The 18,507-nt window shown below is 47.3% G+C and overlaps 1 protein-coding gene and 1 pseudogene across 2 annotated transcripts in view; one reads left to right on the top strand and one right to left on the bottom strand.

The window, feature by feature from the left end:
- The window catches only part of LOC148532357 (uncharacterized), a 29,028-nt pseudogene extending 20,246 nt beyond the window's left edge, over positions 1-8,782 (top strand).
- The window catches only part of LCLAT1 (lysocardiolipin acyltransferase 1), a 335,781-nt gene that overhangs the window by 116,632 nt on the left and 200,642 nt on the right, over positions 1-18,507 (bottom strand). The window lies entirely within an intron of this gene.

Below are 18,507 nucleotides of genomic sequence, written 5' to 3'. Positions count from 1 at the left end.
GCGAGGACGTGGATAGTCCGAGCATAAACAGGAGGAAACCTGCATTTCCTCTCTCAGAGGCTCCTAACAGATCTCTTCGCTGAGGCAATTAAATCTGTATAAAACAAATGTCCAGTCCAACGTCTGACTAATGCCAAATCCCCACTAATAACTTGTCATCTTATCTGCAGACATTTATGCTTATTGTCGGATGTTTCTCCACTGGCTGCCAAACCCATTCCTTCTACCTTGGTCACAGCTAATCTCCGAAACGTTCATTGACCCCACTGTGACTCAGTCAGAGCTTTTTCGCTCCTACTCCTAAAATTCATTCTTTAGCCCCATCTCCTTATTTCAGGACAAGATGTACAGTGTACAAGTCCTGTGAATGCGCGCCAGCTGGCGCCCAGCTTCCCGTCAGCGCGAGGCTTTATCGTCGTTTGCCAAGGTTTCCCAAATCTATTTTGTATGTACAAAAATTCTAGAAATCTGGCTGGAGCAAGAGCGTCGCCTTCAAATAGATACAAACGGAATACAAAAGGATCTGTAATCAAATCTCTCCTTTCACGATATATAGATAAAAAACGCGAGTATAACAGATTCTAACCCATGATCCCATCCCGACCTATCGGCCTGATTCGCAGACGGACGATAACACAGATGCAGCTGCGAATTTGAACGCGATGCCTGTGCGAATGTCGTGGCCCATCGGCTGCTTTGCTAATTCAAGCGACTGCGTACAAAGACTCGCCATCGGTCTCAGAGCAGACGATCACCACATTTCTGAGTAACGCTATGGTCACAAGGAAGGGCCGCAGGAACGGAGACGCCGCAGCCATTTTCATTGTGTAGCGGATTTGCGGAGACACTGCGACTGCAAATCCTGTACACGATGAAAAACTGCGTTTGAGTCGCCACCTCCTTCATTGCCGTCCAGTGTCTCCGTATGTCGATCGCTTTGCAAACAAATCCTCACAACGAAACTTAAACTTGATGCATGGACAGTGTGACACGAACGCATGTGCAGATTACCGATAATCACTCAAACTGCGTAAATATCGGCTTTACGCACATTTCTGAATCAGGCCCTCTAACCCGTGATTCCATCCCAAAATATGAACCGTTTCATTCGGAACAACACTATCAGCCATGAAAACTGCATCGCAACCCTTCAATATTCAAATAACCCATCTATAGCGTTCCCGCTAGGCTGTCTCAGCGGGGCGCCGCGCCCTGTCCTATCTCCCAAGGGAAGAAAGCACACTGCCCTCCAGCACGGCACCCCCGCTGAGACAGCCTGTAGGTTCTGTCTCCACCCGCGGGTCGCAGTGTCCCGCAGGTGGTCAAAACGGCGGCGCAGCAGTCACCGCTGGTGAATGGATGCCGCAGCGCTTGGGGGCTGCCGGGCATGCCCCCAGGAGTGACGAAAAGGGGACGCCCCAAAGGCACGCCCCTTTTCGGCCACACGCTCGCCTCCGGCGCTTGCAGAAGTGCCCTATCTCTAGGTCAGGTGCCCTGCCTGCTGCTGGACCTAGAGTGATCTATACATACAGATGTGTCCTCATACATCTAGCCTCCTTGCACGTTAAAATTATATTTGGCATGCTTATGTTCTGTGAGCGTCTGCGGGTGTATCTGCATGCGAAATGCTACGTTACAGTGTCAGCGGCTGTGACACTGTAACGTAGCGTTACGCATGCAGATACACCCGCAGTCGCACACAGAACATAGGCATGCCGCATATAATTTTAATCAACAGGAGCTGTGTGCGCTATTTATTCGCATCGCTGTGTGAATAAGACGCATTTGAAAGGTAAAAAGTCGCACGAAAAGACGACCGGCGCTTCTGAGTCACACGGAGCTCCCGCGTTGTGTGGTGCGACTTATAGTGCACGGAGGACAGATGTATGTGGACATCTCTGTAGTATAAAATAAAGTCCCTGGTAGGCGTCTGTATGTGTGTAATGGGCTAATCTCGAGAACCACTGGACGGGTTTTGTTGCAGTTGTCACTATTCTATAGAGTACTTGGTGAGGAAGGTTTACATGTATGACACATTAATGTATGACAATGGGGAGCCGAGCAGTGACGGAAGTCAATAGAAAAACAGATGTCCGAGCGCTTTCTGGGCTTACGCTGCCTAATCCATTAAAGATATATCGCAACGATGGACAGTCTTTTATACTATGTAGAGTTTGATCCATATTATCCAGAAAAAAATTGATGTAAGCCCTGTTTACTGATGCAAAATGTCAGCTTTTCCCTTTTATTACCGATCCTATTTCATTTATGTGAAAAACAATTCTTTAATTTCAAACGAGTCCAATTCCCGGTAAGACCCTGCTTTGGCATGACAATAAATACAGCACCGGGACAGACACGTAACGTGGCTGGAGCTGACCTAAGTGGAGACTGTTTCTCTCACGGACAACGTTACGTGGCCCTTTTGCGTTTTACGTCAAAACTAAATCTTTTCGTGTTGCCGTCAGGAGGAAAAAACTACTGGGGCCAGATGTACTAAGCTCTGGAAAGTGATAAAGTGCAGAGTGATAAACCAGCAGCCACTCAGCTCCCAACTGTCATTTTTCAAACACAGCCTATAACATGACAGTTGGTTGGTCGTTTATCATTCGGCACTTTATCACTTTCCAGAGCTTCATACATCTGCCCCAATGCGCTATAAGACCTCGGTTAAAAAACAAAAAAAAAAAGTATTGCCGTAAATTCAAAATTGCTCCCGTGCGACAGTCAGTGATGACAGTCATATGTCAGTGTTCTACAGCTGAGATATTCAAGATCTAATCACCTCCCAGGAAAACCACTGGTAAGAGATTTTACAATTAACCCCTACACTGCAGAAAGGAAAGTAGGGGCTATAGCTAATAAAGGACGATTTTAATCATTTTAAAATCGATCATAATCGATCAACACCTGGGACTAAATCACACATTTACGAATACCTAATTTTTTTTTTTTTTTTTTAAGTATTCGTAAATGTGTGATTTAGTCCCAGAAACACAACATCGATGTTGAGCGACACTGATTGATTTTTATCGTTTTTAAATCGAATAAAAGCGACCTATAGTATTTATACCCATAGGACTCACCCTGCAAATACAACCTGGTCATAATAGAAGATGCCTTATTAAGGGCGGTCTGAAGCTATAACTAATAGGTGGAATGCCAACAAATTTAGTACATCTTAAGGTGCCTACACACTTGGCGATGTGCTCACGATCCGACATTGTGTCCGATTTCCCCTTGAACTCTCCCTAGCAGCTCCCCGGCCCATTTTGGGCACGATTTGGTGTTAAAAACAGTCCAATGTGACAAACGATCTATCGTGCCTCCTAACTATTCCAGTGCATCGTGTCTGAGATGGTCAGATCTGTCCTACAGTACGGCAGTTCTGAAGATGCGATGAACGACCGGCGGGGACGTGCATCGCCATCGTGATCGTGAGTGGACACTCACGGTTTGGGCATATTTGACACGATTTGTCGTCACGATGCGTCGGAATCGGGCAAATTGTGTAAAATATCGCTAAGTGTGTAGGCACCTTTAGTACAGTAGGTTTAGGAAGTTAGTACAGTTTTTACAAAGAGAAAAAAATAATTAATATTAGGTTTCTCAAGGCGATTAATTTTCATGTATTCTACTTTGAATGGCGTCATACTTCATCCAAAGCAGTTATTTGCCCAGACGGCTGCTGGCAAAGCTGGCACTTGTGCAGGAAGCCAAAGGTAACGATTAAGACTACCAGCCAGTGAATATTTGCAGGACAATCACCAGCCATGTTCAGCGGTGGCTGTGATTAGCATACTAGCCGGGGTAATTAGCGTGCTAACTTGACTTACAGCAACTTGAGTGAGGCAAGTTCACCATTATTTATTTCCATTCTACAGATCGCCATGGAACGCCGTGATGGTTTACTCACCAATCTGATGTCATGTAAGCCAAATATTGTGCTTTATGGATGAATAAGATTACAGTAGAACCACGACAAAAGGCAAACTTAGAGGAAGAAATATATATGCGTTAGCGAGATAAATTAAAGGACATTTCATCTTCCATTATTTTTAAGTGGTTGACTTCTATAGGAACATAAATGCTGAGTGTGTTGGTCATTATTTGCTGTATATACATTGTCGTAGCGCATGGCGCTGAGTACTGTAAATATTTATAAATAGACATCGGCACAATCCCGCAATGGTGTAGGAAGTCAGAGGGGATAATGGTTCTATTAATTCTCCCATATTACGTGAACTTGACACCGGCTGTGTACTGCCTCCAGGAGACAGGTAGGAATAAATCCTATGATGCTATGAAAAGCTGGTGAGATAATCTCCCCATCCCAGACAGCATTCTCCTTCCCTTGCAATGAACGGCATTACAGATTAGTTGTCACTTACGCAGAAAGACTTGGCTGAGCCAGGGAGAATCCTGGCACGTTTTGCACCGCCTTTGTCTGCTTACCCGTATTTACAATTTAAAATCGCCCTCCGAGCAGTGTCTTGGAAAATGCAACTAACTGTGCATCTAATATGAACCTGTGTTTGTCCTTGCCACTTGTTAGGAATCCAATTTATTATGTGTACGTCATTCAAATAATGCCCCAAAACGAAGAGTATAGAGCAGAACATTGGCAGGAGGATGGGACATTAAATTTAATTATATTGTATAAATGTATTATAAATACATTTGATGTACCCTCCAAGTCAATTTTCCATTCTCTACTTGTTTTTGGGCATCATTTTAATACAAATGTACATACACAAATCTCAGAAAATCACTGTCTATTACAGCTAATTCTATGCCAACCTATACTTCTCACACTAATGCACCCTCATACCTACCTACTACCACCTATACTACTCACACTGGTACACCAACATCTACCCTACTCACACTGGTACATCCTCACACCTACCCTACTCCCACCTACCTTACTCCCACCTATACTTCTCACACTGGTACATCTTCATACCTACCCTACTCCCACCGGTACATCCTCATACCTACCCTACTCTCACTGGTATATCCACACACCTACCCTACTCCCATTTATACTACTCACACTGATACATCCACGCACAAAACCTACTCCCACCTATACTACTCACACTGGTACAACCGCACACCTACAGAACTCCAACCTATACTACTCACACTGGTACATATACACATCTACCCTACTCACACAGGTACATCCTCACACCTACCATACTCCCACCTATACTACTCCCACTAGTACATCCACACACCCACCCTACTCCCACCTATACTACACACACTGTTCATCCACACTCTTACCATACTCCCATCTATATTACTCACACTGGTACATCCACACACCAAACCTACTCCCACCTATACTACTCACACTGGTACACCTTCACACCTACCCTACTCACATTGATACATACTCATATCTACCCTACTCCCACTGGTACATCCTCACACCTACCTACTCCCACCTATACTACTCACATTGGTACATCCACATCTACCTTACTCAGACTGGTACATCCACATCTACCCTACTCACACTGGTGCATCCTCACAGCTACCATACTCCCAACTATACTACTCCCACTGGTACAGCCACACATCTACCCTACTCCCACCTATACTACTCACACTGGTATATCCACATCTACCCTACTCACACCGGTACACCCTCACACCTACCCTACTCCCTTCTATACTACTCACACCTACCCTAATCCCACCTATACTACACCCGCTGGTACACCCTCACACCTACCCTACTCACATTGATACATACTCACATCTACCCTACTGCCACCTATACTACTCACATTGGTACACCCACATCTATCCTATTCACACTGGTACATCCTCACACCTACCATACTCCCACCGGTACATCCACACACTTACCATACTCCCATTTTTTTTTTTTGTTTGTTTGGTATGAGTGGCATGGAGGAGCCAGCAGTAGTAGGGCATGCTGGTTCTAGTAGTGCTAGTTGGAGTTCCCAGGGGTGACTCCCAGGTAAGGTGGCTCTCAATGTGGATGCATTTATGTATGTGCCTTAATCAGGAGGCCTTACATTTGACAAAATTTATATGTGCCTTTATCATGAGGCCTCATAATTGGTATATTTTACATTTGGGGTGAGCGTTCAGGCGTAAGGCCCCCGGGGCTGGTCTGGCTGGGCCCCCTCATGGCATCACCACTTAATACACATAGTTGCTTTTTACATCACATATTATGTTTGTATTTTTTTCATGTAATAATTCACATATATTTTAACCCCTTTTTCCAACACTCACTAATTAGTCTTACACAGTTATACTTTACACTGCACTGTCACTTTTTTTTTCCATTTTTCATGTGATGCCCTGGGGGGGTCCTGGGCTGGACGTTTTTCGGGGTGCACTGCGCCCCGGATGTGAACCCCTTAGTGTTAGGGACTGTTAGTGACAGAGAAGCCGTGACGTGGCCTAGCAGCTTCCCATGTATTTGCAAATGTATGCAACTAATATCTCTGATTGCTATGACCATATAGTTTTCATATATTGTTGCAGGTACTATTCAGTGTGCTGAGGAACAATAGGGGGTTAAACCCCCCCTCCTTTTTCTACTTACTCCCATCTATACTACTCACACTGGTACATCCACACATCTACCCTACTCCCACCTATACTACTCACACTGGTACACCCTCACACCTACCCTACTCCCATCTATACACTGGTACACCCACATCTACCCTACTCACGCTGGTACACCCTCACACCTACCCTACTCTCACCAATACTACTCACACTGGTACATCCACACACCCACCCTACTCCCACCTATACTACTCACACTAGTACATCTACACAACTACCATACTCCCACCTATACTACTCACACTGGTACATCCACATACTTACCATACTCCCACCTATACTACTCATACCGTTACACCCTCACACCTACCCTACTCCCACCTATACTCGCACTGGTACATACTCACATCTATCCTACTCCCACCTATACTACTCACACTGGTAAAAACTCAGATATATCCTACTCCAACCTATACTACTCACCCTGGTAGATCCACACATCTACCATACTCCCACCTATACTACTCACCCTGGTAGATCCACACATCTACCATACTCCCACCTATACTACTCACACTGGTACACCTTCACACCTACCATACTCCAACCTATACTACTCATACTGTTACACCCTCACACCTACCCTACTCCCACCTATACTACTCGCACTGGTACATACTCACATCTATCCTACTCCCACCTATACTACTCACACTGGCAGATCCACACATCTACCATACTCCCACCTATACTACTCACACTGGCAGATCCACACACGTACCATACTCCCACCTATACTACTCATACTGTTACACCTTCACACCTACCATACTCCCACCTATACTACTCATAGGTGGGAGTAGGGAAGGTGTGAGGGTGTAACAGTATGAGTAGTATAGGTGGGAGTATGGTACGTGTGAAGGTGTACCAGTGTGAGTAGTATAGGTGGGAGTATGGTAGGTGTGAGGGTGTAACAGTATACTACTCGCACTGGTACATACTCACATCTATCCTACTCACACTGGTACATACTCACATCTATCCTACTCCAACCTATACTACTCACACAGGTAGATCCACACATCTACCATACTCCCACCTATACTACTCACACTGGTACACTTTCACACCTACCATACTCCAACCTATACTACACTCACTGGTACATCCACACACCGACGCTACTCCCACCTATACTACTCACACTGGTACATACTCACATCTACCCTACTTCCACCTATATTACTCACATTGGTACACCCTCACACCAATACTGCTCACACTGGTACACCCTCACACCTACCCTACTCACATTGGTAAATCCACACACCTACCCTACTCACACTTGTACATCCACACACCTACCCTACTCCCACCTATACTACTCATGCTGGTACATACTCGCATCTATCCTACTCCCACCTATACCACTCATACTGGTACATATTCACATCTATCCTACTCCCACCTATACTACTCCCACTGGTACATACTAACACCTACCCTACTCCCACCTATACAACTCACATTGGTACACCCACATCTACCCTACTCACACTGGTACATCCTCACACCTACCCTACACCCATCTATACTACTCACACTGGTACATCCTCACACCTACCCTACTCCCATCTATACTATTCACACTGGTACATCCTCACACCTACCCTACTCACACTGGTACATCCTCAAATCTACCCTACTTCCACCTAAACTACACACACTTACCCTACACCCCGCTATACTACACACACTGGTACATCCTCACATCTACCCTACTTCCACCTATACTACTCACATTGGTACATACTCACATCTACCCTACTCCCACCTATACTACTCACACTAATGCACCCTCCCACCTGCCCTACTCCCACCTATACTACTCAAACTAATGCCCCCTCACACCTACCCTACTCCCAACTATACTACTCACTCTAATGCCCTTCCCACCTGCCCTACTGCCACCTATACTACTCACACTAATGCCCCCTCACACCTACTCTACTCCATCTATACTACTCACACTAATGCCCCCTCACACCTGCCCTACTCCCACCTATACTACTCACACTAATGCCCCCTCCCACCTGCCCTACTCCCACCTTTACTACTCACACTAATGTCCCCTCACACCTGTCCTACTCCCACCTATACTACTCACACTAATGCCCCCTCACACCTGTCCTACTCCCACCTATACTACTCCCCCTAATGCCCCCTCACACCTACCCTACTCCCAACTATAGAAACTATAGAAACCCACACTAATACACCATCACCTACCCTACTCTCACCTATACTACCCACACTAACGTACACTCACACCTACCAAACTCCCATCTATACTGCTCACACCAATACACCTTGACTCCTGCCCTACTCCCACCTATACCCCCCATACTAATACACCCACACACCTACCCTACTGGGAAATGAAGACATTACCCGCACCATAACATCACCACCAGCCTAAACTGTTGACACAAGACAGGATGGAACTATAAATCTCTGCATGTTACAAGCAATGTTTTTATTTATTACATTTCTCCAGATTACCTGGACCAATCAACCACAATGACATACAGTACTAAAGAACAAGCAGCCACCAGAAACTACACAGGAGAAGTGTAACTAATACATTTAATAATGGAAGCCCATTTCTGCTCCTATATAAATGTGCAGCAACACTCACTGCTGGCCGAAAGTGACACACAGTAATCAGCAGTGTGGGAACAGCCCAGGAACAACGAAGACTTCCATAGTCACACAATACCCGCGCGTTGTTACACCTATGTGCAGCAATGATAGCGGCTGGCCGGAGGTGACACAGTAATCAGCAGTGTGGGAACAGCCCAGGAACAACGAAGACCTCCATAGTCACACAATACCCCCCCGTTGTTATACCAATGTGCAGCAATGATAGCGGCTGGCCGGAGGTGACACATAGTAATCAGCAGTGTGGGAGCAGCCCAGGAACAACGAAGACCTCCATAGTCACACAATACCTCCGCGTTGTTACACCAATGTGCAGCAATGATAGCGGCTGGCCGGAGGTGACACAGAGTAATCAGCAGTGTGGGAACAGCCCAGGAACAACAAGGACCTCCATAGTCACACAATACCCCCGCGTTGTTACACCAATGTGCAGCAATGATAGCGGCTGGCCGAAGGTGACACAGTAATCAGCAGTGTGGGAGCAGCCCAGGAACAACGAAGACCTCCATAGTCACACAATACCCCCGCGTTGTTACACCAATGTGCAGCAATAATAGCGGCTGGCCGGAGGTGACACAGAGTAATCAGCAGTGTGGGAGCAGCCCAGGAACAACGAAGACCTCCATAGTCACACAATACCCCCGCGTTGTTACACCAATGTGCAGCAATAATAGCGGCTGGCCGGAGGTGACACAGAGTAATCAGCAGTGTGGGAGCAGCCCAGGAACAACGAAGACCTCCATAGTCACACAATACCCCCGCGTTGTTACACCAATGTGCAGCAATGATAGCGGCTGGCCGGAGGTGACACAGAGTAATCAGCAGTGTGGGAGCAGCCCAGGAACAACGAAGACCTCCATAGTCACACAATACCCCCGCGTTGTTACACCAATGTGCAGCAATGATAGCGGCTGGCCGGAGGTGACACAGAGTAATCAGCAGTGTGGGAACAGTCCAGGAACAACGAAGATCTCCATAGTCACACAATACCCCCGCGTTGTTATACCAATGTGCAGCAATGATAGCGGCTGGCCGGAGGTGACACATAGTAATCAGCAGTGTGGGAGCAGCCCAGGAACAACGAAGACCTCCATAGTCACACAATACCCCCGTGTTGTTACACCAATGTGCAGCAATGATAGCGGCTGGCCGGAGGTGACACAGTAATCAGCAGTGTGGGAACAGCCCAGGAACAACGAAGACCTCCATAGTCACACAATACCCCCGCGTTGTTACACCAATGTGCAGCAATGATAGCGGCTGGCCGGAGGTGACACAGAGTAATCAGCAGTGTGGGAACAGCCCAGGAACAACGAAGACTTCCATAGTCACACAATACCCCCGCGTTGTTACACCTATGTGCAGCAATGATAGAGGCTGGCCGGAGGTGACACAGAAATCAGCAGTGTGGGAACAGCCCAGGAACAACGAAGACCTCCAGTCACACAATACCCCCGCGTTGTTACACCAATGTGCAGCAATGATAGCGGCTGGCCGGAGGTGACACAGAGTAATCAGCAGTGTGGGAACAGCCCAGGAACAACGAAGACCTCCATAGTCACACAATACCCCCGCGTTGTTACACCAATGTGCAGCAATGATAGCGGCTGACCGGAGGTGACAGAGTAATCAGCAGTGTGGAAACAGCCCAGGAACAACGAAGACCTCCATAGTCACACAATACACCCCCGCGTTGTTATACCAATGTGCAGCAATGATAGCGGCTGGCCGGAGGTGACAGAGTAATCAGCAGTGTGGGAACAGCCCAGGAACAACGAAGACTTCCATAGTCACACAATACCCCCGCATTGTTACACCTATGTGCAGCAATGATAGCGGCTTGCCGGAGGTGACACAGAGTAATCAGCAGTGTGGGAACAGCCCAGGAACAAAGAAAACCTCCATAGTCACACAATACCCCCGCGGTGTTACACCAATGTGCAGCAATGACAGCGGCTGGTGGGGAGTACTGGGCATATGGTAAAGTAATGCACTGCTAATCGGAGGCGGCAAGTGGTGCTCAGCAATTGTATTACAGCTTGAGTCTCCCAAATCCAAATATTCCGAAATACGGAATTATTTATAGCATGACTGAGATAATGAAACCTTTGATAGTTGATGGTTCAACGTACACAAAACAAGAGATATGGTAAGAACTTACCTTTGTTATCTCTGTTTCTACGAAGTCCATAGGGTCCACAGGGTTGACCTTGGGGTATAGGTTGGGAACCAAATCCGGGCACCACGCAGTTAAAGCTTTTAGCTCCCAGGATGCACTTGGGTCCACTCTCCCTATAACCCCGCCCCCCAGCCAGAGGCACCTCAGATTGTAAGTAGCCAAAGGCCGGAGGAGGAGAGAAAAAGAGAGAGAAAACTGGAACACTCTAGAACCATACTCACAGAAAAGGAGACGGGAAGCCGGTGACCAGTAACACAGCCCATATGAAGCCAGGTGCGTCAGGGCGGGCGCCCTGTGGACCCTATGGACTTCGTAGAAACAGAGATAACAAAGGTAAGTTCTTACCATATCTCTTGTTTTCTACTTCAGGGTCCATAGGGGGTCCACAGGGTTGACCTTGGGGATGTCCCAAAGCAGTTCAACCAAGGGTGGGGACGCTCCTGTGCTGAGAGGAGAATCCGTCGCCAAAAAGGAAGCATCCTGAGAGGCAAAGGAAACCAATGCCTAGAACCTTAAAAAGGTATGGACAGAAGACCACGTGGACACCTAGTAAGGCAAAACAGCCGAGGCGCCACGACGAGCCGCCCACGAGGGTTACACGGCCCGAGAAAAAAACAAGCCTCAACGACAGAAATGCCCACCCATGGGTAGGCCCCTGAGGAAGACATACGAGGCCATCCAGTCAACATTTCATTATAGGCCGGCCATCGTTTCCTGTTAAAACCAGAAACCGCAGACCACCAATAAGGAGTCCGCTTACCATAAGGAACTTGAACGGATCACATAAAGCCAAAGAGGCCGGACCACAGTCCATGAGGCCACAACAGCCGAGAGGACTGGGAACTGAATGGCCATACCATAAGTTCCAGAATAATATGGAACCTAAAAACCACTTTAAGAAGAAACACAGGGCGAGAGCAACTCACACCCTGACATGATGCCCTCCAGAAGAGGGAGCCACATGAGAACGCTCCCCATTCAGACACTCTCCTGGTTGATTTAAACACCCTGAGAGAGAGAGAGAGAGCTTAAACAATAGACCATGTAATGGCTATCACAACCAGCGGTTCCATTGACTGTCCCCGGAGGGAACAAAGAACCACTACTAACTCCCCAGGAGTCCCTAGGGAGGACAAGTGGAGACATAATCCAGAAAACACTCCAAAGGATGAACTGGATATCAGAGCGGAGCAATTCCATATCTTAACCATACCGACAGTGTAGAGATCCGCACTGTCAGGAAGGCCAGGCCAAGGGTGAAACCCAAGCCAGCTGGAAGGAATGCCAGAATATCTGGAAATCCTGGACACCGGAGGATCGTATCGACAGGTACGATACCATAAGAATTATGTATGCCACAGTCCGTGGCAGATCCCAGCAAAGTCTGGCCTATCTGCTCTAAACATCTCAATGAAGACAGAGCCAGGGAAGCCCGAGGACCACAGTAGGGGCGCAGTTAAAGACAAGCGATCCAGATCCAGGGAAAAACAAGGACCCTGAGACAACAGGTCCAGATAGTGAAGCAGTAGGAACGGAGCATCGAGGAGGAGACTCCGAAAATCTTAGTACCAGTGATGTCTGGGACGACCTGGAGCCCCCAGAAGGAAAGCCCCTCCGTCTCGAATTAAACTTCCGAAGACCTCGAGGAAGAAGGGAGACCGGAGGACACAGGTACACAAAGTGGAAGGACCACTTCACTGACAAAGAGTCACTGAAGGTAGCTTCAGTACTCCTAGAGCTGGACTGTAACACCGGTAATGTGTGATCGAGTCAGAAGGCCATGGGGATCAATCCCCTCAGGGAGGCCCCCTCTGCTCACCAGGAGTTGAAACCTCTCTTGGAGAAGAGACTAGTCCCCGGGATGCACGCTGTGACGGCTGAGGAAGCCCGCTTCCCAATGGAGAGCTCCGGGAATAAACACCGCAGAGTTGGCCAGGAGAAGACCCTTGGACTATGTCAGAATGGGTGACATTCCTAACATTGCCACCCAACTACCAGTGTTGCCTAGATGGAAGCCACTGTTGTGACACTGTCGGACTGAACCTATTCAGGTTAACCGTGACAAATGGGTTAGGCCAGAGTGAAAGTCCAAGACAGCTTAAAGTATCAACAAGTTAAGTGGCAGGGCAGAAGCGACAGACGTCCAACTGCCCCGAAATGAATGCGGACCAGACACTGTCTTTAGCAAAGAACACCCTGGACGAGATGGCCATAGCCACCCGGACAGAGACCAACTCGCCTCCGTAGAAAGTATCATGGTTCGAACAGCGATCCGATGGAAAAAACTCGATCCATCTGGAGGGGAGTCAATTATGGCAAGGCCTGGAATGGAACTGAGCACATTCCACCCTAGAAAAAGGTAGACACTCTGGTAGACCGCGCATCACAAAGAGTAATGACATATGTCGACTGCGTAGATATCCGCACACTCGAAGTTGAAGAGTGGAGATCTTGTCTTACGCCAGAAAAATTCTCAGATTCTGAGAATCCAGCAGTGCTCCCAGATGAAGAAAACCCTGTGAGGGATGCAGGGAGGACTTTTCTGTGACGAGAAGAAGCCCCGGTTATCCTGACCTGGCGGTAAAGTACCTTGGTGATCCTGCTAAAAGTAGGAGACCGTCCAGAGAAAGGAGCATTCGGATACACTGAACAGGTGAACTGTCAGAAAATCCATAAAGCTGGTAAACCCCGGTGGAGTTGAGGACAGCCCCAAAAGGCAGAGCCCGAAACTTACAAGTGTTGCTGTGGCACAGCAAACCTGAACCCATGCTGATGAGAGGGCTCTGTATGTACCCGTAGGTACGTATCCTGAATACTCGGATATACCATAAAATCCCCAGGTTCCAAACATCGGATGATGGAGCATGGACGATTCCACCTGAGTCAAGGCACCGTTGGAATCTGATTCAGGGATTTGAGACAGAGTATAGGCAAAGGAGGACCAGTCGGTCACCGCCCCAAAAAGAAAGTAGAACAACCAGTCCCTCACTGAGATAGTGAGGTTGGCCGAAATAGCTCTGCTTACCACAAAGACTGTATAGCTTTCTGGGATTGTAAGGCCCTGATCAGTTCTGAAGAAGGGCCCGTGTAACAATGCCTGTGAGGAGGCTGCATGAGCAATGAGAGGCCGTTGAGAATCAGTACCTCACTCTGGAAATTCTCCAGATGTAGACCTGTCCCGTCAGGCTGAGGGTATATCCTCAGGTGTAGAAACAGGGTCGTCCGGAAGTCCAGGACTGCTCGGTACTGGATACGGTGGCCCCCGTGGAGGCCGACAGCCTAGGAAAAAACAGGCCTTTAGGCTGACCCTGAGGACAAAAAGACTTAACAGAGTTAGTCCGAATGTAGTGGGAGTAGCTAAAGACGGTATCTCCCCATTAGTGATACTGCCAATGATGCAACGATCTTGTCAAGGTCAGGACCAAACAAGAACTTCCCCCTGGAAGGAGTGTGCACCTCTGCTTTCCCATAACGCAGCCATAGGGTACTGCGGCGGATACAGACGCCGCCGAAACCCTGAAAGTTAGAAGACCGGCATCCCATGAGGTAATCCCACATATGACCACTGCATATTTTGTGAGCGGCAAAAAGATATTTGAACCTCAGACGTGTTGGAGGGGAAAAACGTCACAAAAGCATCACCATGCGATGGCCATGGTAGGACGGGCAACAGGCCCTGAAAACTTGAGTACATTGATTTCAGGCAAAGTTACCACCTACGGATCCGTAAAATTCGTCCAGGCCGGGATGGGAGGCGTATTAATGCCTGTAACCCGATGATTAACATACAAATCCATCCCAGAAGGGGATTTCCATTACTTGTGAGGACCCTCAGGGAATGGGAAACAGGAGGCCTTTGTGACTCCTCGTATCTGGGGACAGCCAGACTCCCGCTATGAGATCCACCCGCTGGGCAGAAAACGGGAGATGTATGATACTGGTGCAGGATCGACATTCTCTATATCCAGAATGAGCCTGGCTACCAGCCCCAAAGCAGGGATAATAATACTTGAGATCGGCTCCCCCCCATGTGAGAGGGAAAGAGCCGAATATACCATCCAGTTCACGGCAGAGCCACTGGTCAGTAACCACAGGGCGTATATCACGCCAATTAGTATTTCGTATAAAACGACATCCACCAGGGTGGCCGTTGTGGTAATCCCTGCAAGGGGAATGACAGACCGATGTGGTATCGGAGGTAATTCATGTACTGTGAAAAACCCCGGCAGGGAGCGATAGTCTGTGACACAGGGGTAAATTGCAAGAAATTGCGAGATACCCCGAGTTCAAAAGGGCAGTATGGTGAAGTAACTCCCAGCGAGTGACGACAATGGGGCCCGCCCGGCGATCCTCAAAGGAGAGGATCCTGAGAAACAACGCCCTTTAAGGGGGTCGTGCAAGGGGCCCGGCACCAGATGGTGCCGCATACGTAAACCTTTCTGAGTTAAAATCCTCCGCACTAATTCCTGCAGGCTATGACTTGCAGGATAGCAATAATGGGTGCAGTATCGTGTGCAATCTCCTGGTCAGATATATCTGACTATCTTGACGGAAATATTAAGCAGCGCCATACCGGTCCTGACTGACGCTAAGATTAGCTGCAGGAACCCATTATCAGCGTACGCAACTCACAGTTCCATCTAAAATATGGCAACGTGCAGCACGCAACAGTATGTGACAAACCTCACAGATATTAACAAATATATATATGTGAGGTCTCAGAACCACCCCAGGTACACCTGTATTAGGGCAGATAAAGAAAAGGGATAGATATACACTGACAGGTGAGAGAAAAAGCAGACAGTCAGCACTAGCATAAGTCACATACAATGCAGAAAAATATATATACATACATAAGCATGACATATAATATACTGCACAATGTCGCTACATTCAACTGCCCAGATTCAGTGTCTGGGAAGGCTATAGCGCTGTGTACACTCACCCAAAATGGCCAGGTACGCAGGGGGACTGGGCTCACTGACATCCTAAGAGTTCTGCAGCACCACAGAGAGAAAATGGCCGCTGGAGACCTCAGAAGAAGCGTGGCCCGCGGAGGAAGCAGCTCAGCGACGCCAGACTGTATTATTGAAAGGCGCGCTGAGCTGAGGGGAGGAGCCGCTAGACAGGGAAGGCTTCCTCCCCTGGCTAGCAATTAACCCCCCGGGATGCCGGCTCCCGCTGCCGCTATAATCCCTGGTGGGCTGTGGACACGCGGGGTATGCCTCCATGGAGGGGGAGCCCGCCGCCACCGCTAGCGCCTCCGGTCTGTCCCCAGAGACCGGAGGCATAAGGCTGCATGTACACGCGGGTCACCGCAAGCGGTGACCACGCGACTTACCTGTCCCCGTCGATCCGGCAGCAGCCCAGGGATTCCTCCAGAGCCCGGCTAGTACAGACTCTGGGGTCCCACTGCGATCCCCAGATCTGTACTGGCGTCGCAGCGCCGGCGGGGTGTAGGAGCGGCAGCTCAGACGTCCATTGGACAGTCTGATGCTGCCGCTCTGAAGAGTAGTAAAAAAATAATAAAATAAAACTCTTTTAAGCTTAGGGGCTGCTAAGCAGCCCCCCTGCAGTAACGGTGACCCGACTCCGGCCGGGCACCAACTTAAACTGAGGTGCCTCTGGCTGGGGGGCGGGGTTATAGGGAGAGTGGACCCAAGTGCATCCTGGGAGCTAAAAGCTTTAACTGCGTGGTGCCCGGATTTGGTTCCCAACCTATACCCCAAGGTCAACCCTGTGGACCCCCTATGGACCCTGAAGTAGAAACTATGTCTAAGGCACAAATTATTAAACATATTGTATAATATTACCTTCAGGCTGTGTGTATAAGGTGTATATAACACATAAATGCATTCTGGGTGCATATTGGGGTCCCATTCCCAAGATATATCATTATAATATGCAAATATTCCAAAATACGGAATATTCCGTTATAAAAAATACCCCTGGTCCCAAGCATTTTTGATATGGGAGACTCATCCTGTATAGCATATTTTACCATCAGCAGACTGTGTGTTTGATGGCATTCATATAATGTAATTGTATTAATAGGATGTGCATATCTGTGTGTGATGTTTTAGTATAAATGTGTGTGTTGATATTAACATAACAAAATGTGAGTGTGTGTAATAGTATTAGTGTGTTCATATTAATAAAATTTGTGTGTGTGTCATGGTATGTGTGTGTGTCATGGTATTAGTATATTATGTGTGTGTGTGTGTCATGGTATTAGTATATTATGTGTGTCTGTGTCATGGTATTAGTATATTGTGTGTGTGTGTCATGATATTAGTATATTATGTGTGTGTGTGTGTGTGTGTCATGATATTAGTATATTATGTGTGTGTGTGTGTGTGTGTCATGGTATTAGTATATTATGTGTGTGTGTGTGTGTGTGTGTCATGGTATTAGTATATTATGTGTGTGTGTCATGATATTAGTATATTATGCGTGTGTCATGGTATTAGTATATTATGTGTGTGTGTGTCATGATATTAGTATATTATGTGTGTTTGTGTCATGGTATTAGTATATTATGTGTGTGTGTCATGGTATTAGTATATTATGTGTGTGTGTGTGATGGTATTAGTATATTATGTGTGTGTGTCATGGTATTAGTATATTATGTGTGTCTGTGTCATGGTATTAGTATATTATGTGTGTCTGTGTCATGGTATTAGTATATTATGTGTGTCTGTGTCATGGTATTAGTATATTATGTGTGTCTGTGTCATGATATTAGTATATTAAGTGTGTGTGTCATGATATTAGTATATTATGTGTGTCTGTGTCATGGTATTAGTATATTATGTGTGTGTGTGTGTCATGGTATTAGTATAGTGTGTGTGTGTGTGTGTGTGTGTGTGTGTGTGTGTGTGTGTGTGTGTGTGTGTGTGTGTGTGTGTGTGTGTGTGTGATGGTATTAGTATATTATGTGTGTGTGTCATGATATTAGTATATTATGTGTGTGTGTGTGTCATGATATTAGTATATTATGTGTGTCTGTGTCATGATATTAGTATATTATGTGTGTGTGTCAT

This window comes from Taudactylus pleione, unplaced genomic scaffold (assembly GCF_031769625.1).
Source record: "Taudactylus pleione unplaced genomic scaffold, aTauple2 ptg000079l, whole genome shotgun sequence".
NCBI classification, from domain to species: Eukaryota; Metazoa; Chordata; class Amphibia; order Anura; family Myobatrachidae; genus Taudactylus; species Taudactylus pleione.
This window is presented reverse-complemented; position numbering and strand designations above follow the sequence as displayed.